The 13371-nt window shown below is 53.6% G+C and overlaps 2 long non-coding RNA genes across 2 annotated transcripts in view; one reads left to right on the top strand and one right to left on the bottom strand.

Moving 5' to 3' along the window:
- Nucleotides 1-1038: 1038 nt before the first annotated feature.
- LOC132006711 (uncharacterized) lies at nucleotides 1039-13352 on the bottom strand. The gene is made up of 2 exons (XR_009401194.1): nucleotides 13274-13352; nucleotides 1039-2315 (listed from the first exon to the last, which is right to left on the bottom strand). It is a non-coding gene; the product is annotated as an uncharacterized LOC132006711 (long non-coding RNA).
- Nucleotides 11084-13371, top strand: part of LOC132006712 (uncharacterized) — a 21877-nt gene continuing 19589 nt past the window's right edge. The window contains exon 1 of the long non-coding RNA XR_009401195.1: nucleotides 11084-11616. This is a non-coding gene — a long non-coding RNA (uncharacterized LOC132006712). The remainder of the gene's footprint in view (nucleotides 11617-13371) is intronic.

Genomic DNA, 13371 nt, shown 5'->3' with positions numbered 1-13371 from the left:
TGGGATAGTCCCGCCATCTCCCAAGTTGTGGAAATTAGGGGAGCCTGATTTGCATAATGGTGATGACACGTAGGATACCACTCCGAATTCTCCACATTCAAGCTTCCCAGGGGTCATAGTACAGAGCACCTCCAAAAACATGGCGAAGGGGCTGGCTCTGTCAAGACTGCATCTCTCCTAAAGCTTGGGCGCTCTGTCCCTGACAACCCTGTATGTGGTCACCAAGGCAGCCACTTCTTGACGATGTCACCCGTTGCCTTCAATGAGCCGTCCTCCATGATTCTGAAGCCTTCTTCCAAAAGGAACATGGTGCCCCCTCCCAACAGCCCCTTCCAACCCTGGATCCTTTCGTTGGGGATGAGTGGAGACACAGAAGGTTTCCCTTACCCCAGCTTTCCGCCATATTGTCCTTCTTTGGATTAATGGTAAAATAAATGCATTCTTAGGACAAGAATTATTGTTTTTTTTTTTTTTTTCTTTCACCCAATTGAAATGGCACTTCCTTTTCAGGTCCATTCATTCGTCCTAGGGTACCATCCTGGATTGAGGTGAGAACCTACTTTGCATGTTATGGGGCAGGGGGTGTGTGCCCTAGAGGGGCAGCTCAGGAATCAGGCACATGCCCAGTGAAAACTGAGAGCGGTGGACCTGGGCATTTCTGCAGGGCAGGGAACGCCAGGGTCTTCCTGAACCCTCCAGAGATATGGAGAAACCAGACCTCATTTAGGAAAATGACCTCAGACGAGCGCTGGTGTTAAAATCCTAACCAAGCGCTTGCCGTTGCTTTTTCGTCGTGGTTGTTTTCAGAGAAGCAACAGCCTTTCACACCTATCCAAAGCATCTGAGAGGTGTCTCATTCTGCAAAGCACACAGAGACCAGACGATGCCGACCTCATGTGATAAACACCTCCCTGTCCATGCCCCGGCTGCAGGGACAGCAAATTCTCGGCACCTCTTCAGCGCGACGGTGGTGTTGGTGAGCAAGGCCGCCAGGGCTCCGCGACCACACCGTGAGACCAAAGATCCCCACCGACGCCGTGCGGTTTCAAAAATATTTTATTTTCTGGAATAGCCATCATGTCTCAGCTTGGTGTTGGCTGCCTCTCTCCACGTGGGGAGGCAGAAGCTATGACGGGACAACACACAGAGGCATCATACAACACACCTGCAAGACAGAATGACGGTAGCGTTGGAGGAGGGTGTATAAAAAGCTCACCAGGGTGCATACGGACAGGACGGGGGGAGGGTGGGCATTGCCGGGTTGCACACCAGCGAGTACATTCATGGAGACGTACACGCCCCGCGAGGCAGGGCCCACCTGAATTGTCGATCGTGTTTCCCTCAGGTCTGAAACGAAGCAGAGGAAAAAGAGCTCAAAGTCCTTCGTGGTGATCCGGACTAAGGCAACCCAACGCTTGCCCCGGGTCGCCATTCACAAAGTGCCTGATGCGTTGCGGAGAGTCCAAATGTAACTAATGCTAGGTGTGTTTCTAGAATGGTCCAGAACTCTCTTATTCCGCGTGCAAAGTCTCCAGTCTGTGTCTTACGGCGTTCTTCATTCCTTCCAGAGCATGGTTTCTACTCCTGGCAACAGACTGACAAAAATATTTGTCAACAAGGAGGAATGGGGACTTCCTTGGGTCTCTTCCTTGGAGCATTTGCTCTGCGCACCGGAGGAGGCCAGAGAGCCCTGGACGCAGTCCGTGTCCCTTTCTTTTAACAGTATGGATTGCTTCTGAGATGACAAGGGTCAGGCCCCCGCTGCGCCTACCTTATTGGTGGTATAATCTGAAGCCGACTGTCCTCTGAAAGTCTCAAGCCGGGAATAAGAGGAGACACTTCCGATGGGCTACCCTACGGGCGTGGGAGCCCCTGTGAGTTACGACTAGGCACAAGGGGAAGGCTGATGAGAACCTCACAACGGAGTGGGCCAGGCGGTGGGCAGGGATTGCTGGATGGGACCACAGGGGTGGATGGAGGTTACAGATGTCAGCATTGGCCCCGGAGGAGACACTGCCCGTGAGTCCTGACCGCCTGGTAATGGCTTGGCAAGACGAGTGACAGGGGGATGGCCTTCATCCTCGTCGGTGGTCACCGCACCCTTCACCCCCACAGTGCAGCTGGGACGGCATGCAGGCTGGCAGTCTCCAGAAAAGGGCCGAGAAGTGACCTCCAGGGATCCACCCCTCTACACTGGAGTCCTGGCCTGCCGGTGGCCCACGATGGAGATGTTCTCATAACCTCTTAGCTCGCACCTGGAGAACAGGTGAACAAAGGCTCCACCGCCACCAGAGCTCTCCGTCCCTTCAGGGGCCCTAAGTAGGGTCAAAAGAGAAAGAAAGAAAACAGAAGTGTCAGGGGAGAAGTAGTGAGTTCCCAAAACATGCTCAAATCAAAGAAACTGGGGCTCCCTGGAGAAGGAGCTAATTCCAAGAGTAGGGCTTGGAAGACGCAGACTTTGCCTGGAACCTCTTGTAGTGCTAGAAAGCAAGGAGATGCTCAAAACCCAAAATGTTTGCGGACTTCTCAAACGGAGACGCAGAAGCCAGCCTGAAAGAGACCCCAGTGGCCAACATTGGACCATTTTGAGACTGAAAATGAAATGCCACTGGGTTGTAACCCAACATGTAAAATAAAGAGCCACAGGAGTCCGTCCTGATGTAAATCCGTGATTGCATATATTGATAAATGAGCGAGACCCATGTCCCACGCAAAAGGATTCCAAGTAATTTATAAAGAGACGCTACCCTCAAGAAGGTAAATTCTTACTCCTTAAGTGTAGACTGGACACAATGACTTCCTTCCAAAAGATATGGGAAGAGGGAGAGAAGTTGGATCAATACCCTCAGCCAGGTGACCATGACCAATACCCCTCGTGGTAAGTCATGTGGATAGTAGGCACCTTGGATAAAAAGTGCTGAAAATGGCATTTCATCCTTGTGTCCTTCCTCTCAAAAAACCAAGCACCCAGTATGTTTATGGCAAAAACAGCATGCCAGTCCCCCAAGAAGACATCCTACAAAATGCCTGACCAGTCCTCCTCAAACCTATGTAGGTCATCCAGAACAAGGAATCTGAGAACTTCCTTGAGAAACTGCCTGAAAAATGTCACAACCAAGAGGAACCTAAGGAGACATGAGAAGTAAAGAAATATAGTGTCCCGGGACAGATAAAGGGCGTTAGGAAGAAGTAGTGATATCCAGATAGTTTGGAATTTACTTTAACAAAAATGGCAGGAGGAGGCTTGACATGGGTCTTTAGATAAAAAATTTCCATTCATGGATCATTTCTCTTCTGCATAAGGCTGAACCAAGTGGAACCAGGATCCAGCCATCTGGAATGTCTGAAGCTTTGGGGAGACATTCCGTGCAGCATAACAGGGCCCTCCGGGTCCCTACTCCTGTCAGGTCACCCAAAAAGCCAAGTATCCATGAAACAAGCAGATCCCTCGGTCATGTGTAAACCCATTCAGGTTGTATGGGCATGCCCCCTAACCCGGAACAGTTTTGGTCAATAATACCACATGACGAAAGCAACCAGATGGTCGATAATGTTCTCTGAGGACACTTGGCCAGGTGGACAGCTGCCTCCACTTTCACCCCTGCCGACCACCAGGCCCTCCACTTTTGGCAGAAAGTGGCACTAATTCTGATCATGGGGGACCAAGCAAGACCCAGTGCCTGGGTGTCTCCTCCCTGTTCCAGGTGGCGTTACCTTGGGCATGATGATGAGATCTCAGTCGCTTCTGAGACTATAGACTGCAGACCTTCCTTCTCTGGGGCATGGAGTGTGTGTGTGTGTGTACTCTTTCCTTGCCCTTCAGAGCTCACTCAAGGGTGATGTCCCCAGAGAAACCTCTCTGCCACTTCCCACCCCAGTCCTACTTGGGTTCCAAGGCCATGTTTCTGAAGCACAGAGACTGAGCCGGCTGCCTACCAGGTGTTCCGTGGCATCCTGCCCAGACTTCTGTTCCACCATGGATCAAAATGTACCACTGTTATCAAATAACCTTGCCATCTCCCCAACCGGGAATTGACACTCAGACAGTAGAAGCCACATCTGGCAAATAACTCCTGGAATATGGAAGGAGCTCAGGAAAGGTTTAAGGGACTACTATAGGGTGAATTGTGTCCCCCCTCAAAAATGCCCATGTTGAAGCCCTAAGCCCTAGGATTTCAGAATGGAACCGTACGGGGATACGTGGTCTTTGAAGAGGGGGTTAAGGTAAAATGAGGTCACCAGGCATAGATCGTAATCCAATAAGACTGGGGTCCTTAGAAGAAGAGGACTTGAGGACACAGACACAGACAGAGGGAGGATCGTGTGAGGACACAGGGAGAAGACAGCATCTACACACCAAAAACAGAAGCTTCAGCAGAAACCAGCCTTGGCCCCACCTGGATCACAGACTTCCAGCCACAATAAACAATAAATGCTTAAGCTACCTAGTCTACGGTACTTTAATGATGACATCTCTAGCAGACTCACACATGATTGACCTGAATAGCATATAAAGCAAAATTCGAGCTCTACTATCCGGTATGGTAGCCACTAGCCATGAGATTACCAGCATTTAAATCAACACAATGATAAAACCGAAGCCCTCAGTGAATGTAGGTACCTCCACGTGCTTGGTAGCCCCATGTGGCTGGTGGCTCCCATATCAGACAGAGGAGGTCTAGAGATTTCTCCCTCATCATCCATCCTATTCTTGACTGGGTTCCTCTTCTCTGACTCTAAAGGAAGCACTGCTTATCTCCTCTGCCTTTGTGAATCTGCAGTCTTCTCCCAGCTGTCCCCAGATGGAGGACCTCGGATGGTTGTCTTGTCCCTGGTGGGGCTATGTAACCAAGTGGGTCCACATTGTGGTCCATGTGAGGAAGGAAGACCACATCCATGAAGTCCTATCCATGTGTAGGCCACCACCTAGAGCTCACCACATCTCCTGTGAGCATGTAAACCTTTGCCCCCCAGACTCTGGGAGAGTGGGACCAAGACAAAGGTGCTTCTTATAACAGTAGCCACTGATCACCACTAGATCTGTGGGTAGCTGTCCTGGATCACCACTTTGCTACCAGAAATGTTTTTCTAGCTACTGTTTTGCTTTTGCTCATTTTTCCCCACTTTGAAGGACCATTTAGTTTCCTGGACGCTTTCCTGGTCAAGGGTTGACTCTTCCAACACATCACGATTTGGAACCTGCAACTTTGCCAGAAATAGCGTTGTTATAGGATTAATTCAATGGAAGTCCTCAGAATGTGGTGTTACATAATTCTGCCCTCCCCCCAAAGACAGGAGGTCCTAATTCCTGGAACCTGTCAGTGTGGCCTTACGTGGCAAGGGCGGTATACTACAGATGGAGCAAAGGATGCGAGATGGGCACGGGATCCTGGGGTGTCCAGGTGGTCCCAATGTCCCAGCCGGGGTCCTTCTCGGAGGGAGGCAAGAGCATCAGAGGAAGGAGAGATGGTGTGGTCACCATCCAAAGGCTGGAAGAGGCAAGGAAGGATCTTCTCTTAGAACCTCCACAAAGAATGAGTGCTGCCAGCACCTTGATTTTACTCCCAGAAGACTGTCTTTGGGATGCTGGCCTGCAAAAGCACAAGAGAATAAAGTTTTAGGGTGCTACATTTGTGATGACAGGTCATGAGAACCACGGGAGGCAAACGCAGATGTCATTGTATCCGAGGCAGGCCCAGAGTCTGGGGTTGCCTGTACCATCTGGCAGGGCAGCATGACATCATGATGGTCCACAGAATGACCAGATCTGCGTCATGCCTCTTTTTTAAAAAATGTTTTAATCATTCAGCTCTGTTCTGACCTCTTTGTCTCAAATCCACCATCCCAGAATTGGAGCAGCCTCTCAGATTGGGGCAAGATCCGTTTCCTGAGAACATCTGGGTTGTATATGGGCAGGGGGCTCCCCCATGCCCTGTCCACCTGTGACTGTGCTCATTCCAATCTGTAAGCCCCAGACCAGCCACAATAACACGACTTGATTTCCCACGGCTCCAAGTGCCTGGAGCAGGTGGCCACAGCTCCTCATTTCCAGGTCTACCATTTCCTCCAAACGGGGTGTTTTCATCGATTTCCTTTCTCCGTGAAACATCTCAAGGCGTTTTCGCATAGGGACCCATAGTTCTCGGGTAACTGTCAGATAACACTCAATAGGAATGTTTAATGTGTGGGACACCTCGGTGGATGAGTCAGTGAAGTGTCTGTCTTCGGTTCAGGTCATGATCTCAGAGTCCTGGGATCAGGTCCCGCATGGGGCTCCCTGCTCAGCAGAGAGTCTGCTTCTCCCTCCGCCTTCTGCCTCTCCGCTGCTTGTGTTTGTGTTGCCTTGCTCGGTCAAATAAATAAATAATCTTTTAAAAAATGTTTAATGTGATACCCATCCCTTTGACTTACATGCGAATTTTATTATGTCTTTGTCCAAACGTGAGAGCACTAGGGTACACACACACACACACACACACACACAATCCCCCTTGGGTGACAATGATCAGCATTCCTGCAGAGAACGCAACGTTAGTTAAAGACCGGCATCGCACGTCTTACTCCTTGAGCCCGCTAAAACCGCCAGCCAAAAATATACCCCGGGAAATGTCCAGTGGGATCAAGAGAGAAGCCATCATTCCGGAATCCAACGAGTGACAAAACGGGGCACCCCAGATGATTTCTAGGTTAGGATCTGGACCTCCCTCGTTTTTGCTTTGTTCGCAGACAGAGACGCGGTTGGCTGAAGTTCCCTCCACTGGGGATGTCGCCAGGAGTGGGGAAATGTAGGCCCCAAAACAGGTCACTCGGCTCGGAGAGAAAGCAGCTTCTCTTTATAGCACACTGGACTAAATAAAACTGCGAGTCCGGGAGATGCGGCCTAGGGGACTGCTTTTTTTTTTTTTTTTTTTATTCCAGGAGAAGAATAATTATTTCCTAAATATAATTCCTTTGGTATAAGACAGCCCCTCCTCATGGCTCAGCACCCTAGAAACACAAGGAAATGGCAAAGAAGAGGAGAGAAAAAAAATAAAAAACAGACGCAGGGGGAAAACCTCTAGCTGCTCATTTCTGTTGTTCACAATGAGAGTTTAGCTTCTCTGGATGCTAAGAATCCACGGATCTGGCCAACCTGCCTAAAAAAAAAAGCAGAAAATGGAAAGAAAATAAATAAACACAAAAGTGTCTAAGTTCGGTCCATTTTGCAGTAAGGTGTTGCTCATGTTTCTTGAAATCACAGCGTTATGCAAATCCACAATACGTACCACAGAGTTTATAGGAAGCCGGCATTAGGGTCCCAACAGCTAAGGAATTTGTCTCCGAAGTATGGGAAAAAAGAAATATTAACCTCAGTGCACAAGAAACGTGGGAGCACGACCATGAACAGGGCTGTGTACCTGGACACATTTGTTTACGGGGTTGGACATCCAAAGGCTTTCAGCTTGTCACCATGAAGGGGAGGGACAGGTGGTCCAGAATGGACAAAATTTATGATAACAGGCGGAGTTGTGCACACGTGCGTTTGGCTCAGTCCCGCTGGGTGTTGCAGTCCAGGTTCTGCGCTATCTCTCGCTGACGACTCGCACGGGAGCAAACCCAAATGCCCGAGCATGTTCCCCGCCTCTTTCCTGACTGCTCAGAGGCAACGGTGAATGCTACTTTGTTACCATTTGTTCCCCCACAACAACCGTCCAGTTCCACAGCCCATTGGAAACATTTGCATCAGAAAGGATTCATTGTTGCGTCTCTACCTGTCTGTCTCCACCACCATATTCAGGCCGCCCTCTTGTTTTTTCTTGTTGTTGTCATCGTCTTGGAATTTTTTGCCGACAGAGGATGATGTCAGACTTTCCCATTGTGGTCAGCCCGGCAAGAGGCGCTTCTGTGGGTGTCAGAACGGTAAGCGACGACCTATTGGGGGATGAGGTCATTTAGTTGTCGTGGTGATTCCACTTGGACGCCCCAAACGTGGTGGTCATGCAGGAGGAGAGAGTGACATGCCCATGTGCTGGGTACAGACCATCATGCGTCGGGAGAGGTCAACGAAGGGCTTCCTCTCCATGGTGTCCGTCCATTTCTTCTGACGGCGCACCGCGATCGTCTCCTGGCACCCATCTGTGTGTGCGTGCACACAGTAGGTCCCACAGAGGAGTAGGCGGATGGAAAGCAAGGTTTAGTCTACTCAGATGGTGAGTGGCACCCAGTGGTGTGCAGAGAGCCACTGCAAACCCCTGGACTCCCTAGGGCATAGCTCCTTCCTGTGGCAGGCAGGCTGAGCTTTCACCAATCACAGGGGAAAAAAACAAAAAACAAAAACCTGGCAGCACACCCCAAATGATGGGAAACACTCTTCACCACACCGGAGGTGCTCAACGCATGCCCGGTCCTTGTTCCCAGGCGCTACACGTTGTACTTGGAGGGAACGTGTGAATGGACAATTCACAAAACAAGTGTACTTGACCTTTCCCTCTGGGCCGCCCACGGATTCAAAGGACCTTTAATACCTCACGGTATTTTTGGAACGCTTTTGGAATGGACTCCACGCCCGGCCTAGCCCTTCCCTTACGCTCACACGGTTTGGAGCTTAAAAGGCGCGTTTATCAAATCGGCTTCCAAACTCCTTCCCCTCCTGGGCTCGGCTCCGGAGGGCGCTTCGGGGTTTTCCAAAGCGGCCGGCCTCCTCCTGGAAGGCCCGGCGCGCGCCCACATGTGGGGACTCACAGCAAAGCTGCCGGAGATCCAGGCGTGGGTGCGTCCCCGCCAGGAACAAACAGCCCCCTCTGGAAGAAGCTGGGAGCTCCTGGTGAAGGCATGGGCTCAGAAGGTCCCACAGCCGCCCCATGACCTGTTCTAGAGGGTCGCCAGCCCAAACATGGGGTGGGGGGCTTATGGGAGCAGCATCTTTTTGGAACGGGAATGACTCATGAGGCACAGGAGGTGTGTAGCTCATTGCACAGGACTGTTCCTCTCTGGGATGGTTGCTGGACTCTCGTCCCCGCCCGGGAGGTGCTGGCTGGCTCTGGGGACACAGGGATGGGGAACACGGGCAGCCGCGTGTCCCTGCACCCCAGCTGCTTCCCGTGCCCTGCAGCCCCCTCCCAGGCTCAGACCCCCCATGCACATTCTGTTCCACCTTCTCAAGAGCTTGACACAGAGGAGCAACTTGGAGCTGCGGCGCGGGCTGGCTCTCCTCCCCTGGCAAGCATCTCTGAGCTCTCCGCGACCTTTCCGCCTGCCCGCATTTCTAAGAGGCATCTGCAATGCAGCCCGGCTCGAATGTGAGCATCCGTGGCACGGGAAGACACGGGAAGATCTTGCCACGGTGAGAGGTCTCCTGAAACCCCTTCACGGGGCGGGTTGCATCTCCTGTTTAATCCCAACATAGGTCTGGAAGCAAAGATCAGATGGCCCACCTATGCTCTGAGCCCCAACATCCCTTAGCCTGAATCTTAAAACGTTCCCTTCTGCCCAACAAGCTCATCTACTAGGGACGTGAGGACGGGTGGTCTCTTCCCCAATGATCACTTTGAGAAACTTCACTCTCATCTGAAGGACGACCGACCCCTTCGCGAATGTCGCCCACATCCCGCTGGTCCTGGGTTCTTGATCGTCTGTTTTCTCTCATCTCACTTTGTAAGCAGATCAAAAACACTTATTTATACTAATTATTCTCCCGTGGACGCTGATGGTCGTAGGTCGCCCACCTGGGCCCCGTTGGAGACCCTCCAGTTTGGGAAGGACCCCAGAGACCCACAACCCTCCCGTTCAGGGAAAGAGACCCTAAACTCTACGGGATCTGAAGCCTGATCCCTCAGGGCTCGTACACACATTCTCAGCTTCACATACATACACTGTATTTCCACACTGTTCTAGAACAAGTGTCTTTTCTTTGTTTTTTTTTGTTTTTTTTTTTCCTTGCACAAGGAGCATGACCTGCAGCTTCCAAAACACGGGCACAGTCTTAAATTCATCCCTCTCGCCAGGCTCTCCATAGGGACGAAGAAACAGCACCCGAGTTGTCCATTATTTTCCCAATAAAACCTGTGTGTGCGTTACCGAGACATACATACTAAGTGGTTATTTCGTAATCCATAAAAAAAAAAAAAAATTAAAAGAGAAACACGATCGCCAAACCCAAGTGAGCAGCTGAATCTAGACATGGAATGGGAAAGTTTGGGGGGAAAAGTAATGGATGTGAGATTTCATTTACACACACACACACGTGCGCGCACACACACACACCGACGCGCGTGCCTGCAGGTCAACAGCCCAGAGACGACCGCGGGTTGATTTTCTTGCCATCTTGGGTAAAGGACACCACCTTTCTCCTGGGGTCGCCCGTTTATGAACCTCACGTCCTGAACTACGAGATAGAATTGTTATTTATAGGGGATCGTGCTTTGGGGTGCGGTCCACGCGGTGCCTCTGGTTGCCCTTAGAAAAGGAGGGAAGGGAGACGTTGTACAGGTACTTCTGTCTTGGGACACGGTTTCCTGCTCTTCCCCAATTATCCCTGTACTTGGATTTGGGTTCATGACATATGGGACCTGAGACTGATGTTTAAGGATTTTGAGTGCTTTGATATTCATGAACTTTCCCTGTTTTGTTTTGCCTTTTTTTTTTTTTTTTCTTTTTAGGTGTGAGATCCCCCAAATGGTCAGCATGATTTAGTGTCCCAAGGTCCCCTGATGGACGTGACAAGGAACGGGGCGTGCGTTTCCCAGAAGCAGAGGGAGGTCTCACGTGAGCGTGAAAGGCGCCCCATCTCCAGCCTGAAGCTCCCAGGGAGAATCTGGCACTGACCACGGACGACCCTGCCCGTCCCAGCCGAGTGATCTTGGGCAGGAAACCACCCCCACCGGCCTTGGTTGCTGTACCTAATGTGGGGACTGTGTGCAGTGCTCTGGCCTCTGCCCGGGGACAGGGACATAGATCCACAGGGACACCAGCTGGGAAGGGCTTCTGCGGATTCCCAAGGGGCTCTGCAAACGTGGGTCACTCGGATGCACTTTGTCTACAGGGCTGCGGTCCTAGGATGGGCGACCTGGGGTCCGTCTGGCCTGGGGGTTCCCGTTCCCCTAGCAAGTTCATCCGTCATCTTGGCAATCTGGCACCCTATGTGGTGGCGTCGTGCCACCATGAACCTTTGGGCACAGGTGGTCCTGACCAGGCGGCAGGAACCTCTCCCTTCATCGTGCATGGCTTCCGAGGGTCCATGGTGAGTCCCTACTCGATGGGGAGGCATTCTCTGCGAAAGTGAATAAAAATCTTTGACGGGGACGTGAGGCGAGTGCGGACGATGGACAGATCAAAGGAATCAGGAGCTGGAAAGAAACCATCAACCACCGTGGGCAGGTCGTAGGTCTCGGTTAATTAGCCGTAGGGACCGACCACCCGGCCACATGGAAAAATCCTGGCTGGTGTCCGTTACGTAATTTCCGACTGTTTTAATTGTCCCCGTGTGTTCTCGTCCCTCCCGGTAGTGACCAAGCCTCCCCACCCCCCCAACAACGTCCATCACAATTTCCTCCGGGGGGGGGGGGGAGGCTCTCCCCAGAGCTACGCATCCGATGCCGGTCCCTGCCTCCCGCTTCCCCCGACTGAAGAGCCCACAGGGTATGTGTTGGGTATAATTTTGGATCCTGATTCACGTGCTGTGCGTGGGATGCAGACGTGTAGAGCTCCGCTGGCCTTTCCTGCTCTGCGGGAGCCTTGCCAGGGCCCCTCGTTCTGGGACGTGGTCGCCACGCTTCTACGCTTGGTGGGCTAGTGGGCTAGCTGGGTTCACCTTGAACCGGGGGGCCAACGCGTGCCGCCTTGAAAGATCCGTCACAAATACTCCGTCCGCTGTGGTACCGCGGGCTCCCTGAGGACGGAGTTGGTTTTCGGGTGTTGGAGCCGGGGGTGTGTACGTGTGCATGCGGAGGGGGGCCTTGGGGAGATGTGGGGTTCCGGGCAAGGCCTCCTAGAGACACACTGTGTCCATCACCAGGGCCAGCTCCAGAGGATCCCTTAGGAACGCTTTTCCGCCGGGGACACGGTTGGGGGGATGCCTTTGCAGACCTCTCTGCATTCTCTCAAATCCTGTTTCTGATCCTGCAAACGGGGCCGCCCAGCCTCTCCCCCTCCGCCCCTGCCTCCTCCTCGCACACTGGATCCTGGAAACATGCCTTCCCCTGTTGCAAAATCCCTCGCCGTCTCCACACCGGCGCTAACTCCGGGAGAAAAAACACACTGCTGCCAGCCCTTCTCCTGTTCTCCGCAGCCGCCCCAAACGCACCACATCAGACAGTCTCGTCCCCTCACGTCTCCCTTGGGCTCCCGAAGAATGTTCCGGGGACAGCAGTCTCTCTGCGTCCCCCCCCCCCCCAACCCCTTAACCCTCCACTGGCTGGAACTGCTGGATAGGAAATGCCTTAAGGGGAGTGTGCAGCGTGGCACAAAGCACGACGTGGCCAGCCCCCGGCCCCGGGGTGGGCTGGTAGGGGACAGCTCCCGCAGGAGCGCGGGGGACCCACGCCACCGCCCGCCTGCCCTCATTACCCAGGAAGACATCCCAGGATCCGCAGACGCATAAATTGGCAGCCTGTTAAAGCGGGGTGTTTTTCCTCACAGGTTGCATTTCGAGATCTGCCTTCAAACGGAGGCATTTTTTTTTTTTTTTTTCTCGCTAACGAGCTATTTATTTAAGTCACAAACTTGCTCCCGCGCGCTTGGTGGAGGGCAAAGCCGCATTTTGGTCCCATCTGTCGCCCTCCTCCGGGGCAGGGGTGCGGGGACTGCGAGGCGAGCCCCCTTCCTGAGCTCTCGGCTCCCCTGGGTGGGGGGCTGCCCAGCGGCGTGAGCAGGGCGCACCAGCCTTCCGACCTGTTCGCAGTTCTGTTGGCCATGGCGCGTCGGAGGTGCCCCTCGGTGGCGGCGGCTCGCGGTTGCGGGGACCCCCTCCCCCGCCCCGCCTGGCCGGTCAGGGGCTGCGGGGCTGCCTGGGAGGGGGACCTGAGCGCTCGGGGCCCCGCGCCCTCGGTCGAGGCTCCGGGACAGGGCTGTGCGCGGCACGCCCCATGCCCCCCGCGAGCCCGCTCCCACGCGGCGCAGGTGGCTTCATGAGACTGGCGCGCCCCGCGTCCTCGGACCGCAGGCGCCGGCGGGACCCGCCGGGAAGGGCCTCCCGGAGCCCCGCGGGGAGTCCGGGCGCAGCGCCCACCCGGAGACGGTCCCGCGCCCGCACCCCGCGCCCCGGCGAAGTTGCGGCTCCTCGCCCGCGTGCACTCACCCGCTCTCCGCGCTCTGTCCCTGAAGGTCACGGCCCGGCGGCGGCGGCGGCGGCGGCGGGCGCGCGGCGGGGCCCGGGGCGGGGGGCGCGCGGCCCCC

Source organism: Mustela nigripes, chromosome X (genome assembly GCF_022355385.1).
Source record: "Mustela nigripes isolate SB6536 chromosome X, MUSNIG.SB6536, whole genome shotgun sequence".
Lineage (NCBI taxonomy): Eukaryota > Metazoa > Chordata > Mammalia > Carnivora > Mustelidae > Mustela > Mustela nigripes.
The sequence above is the reverse complement of the archived record's forward strand: the minus strand, read 5'-3'. Positions and strand labels throughout refer to the sequence as shown.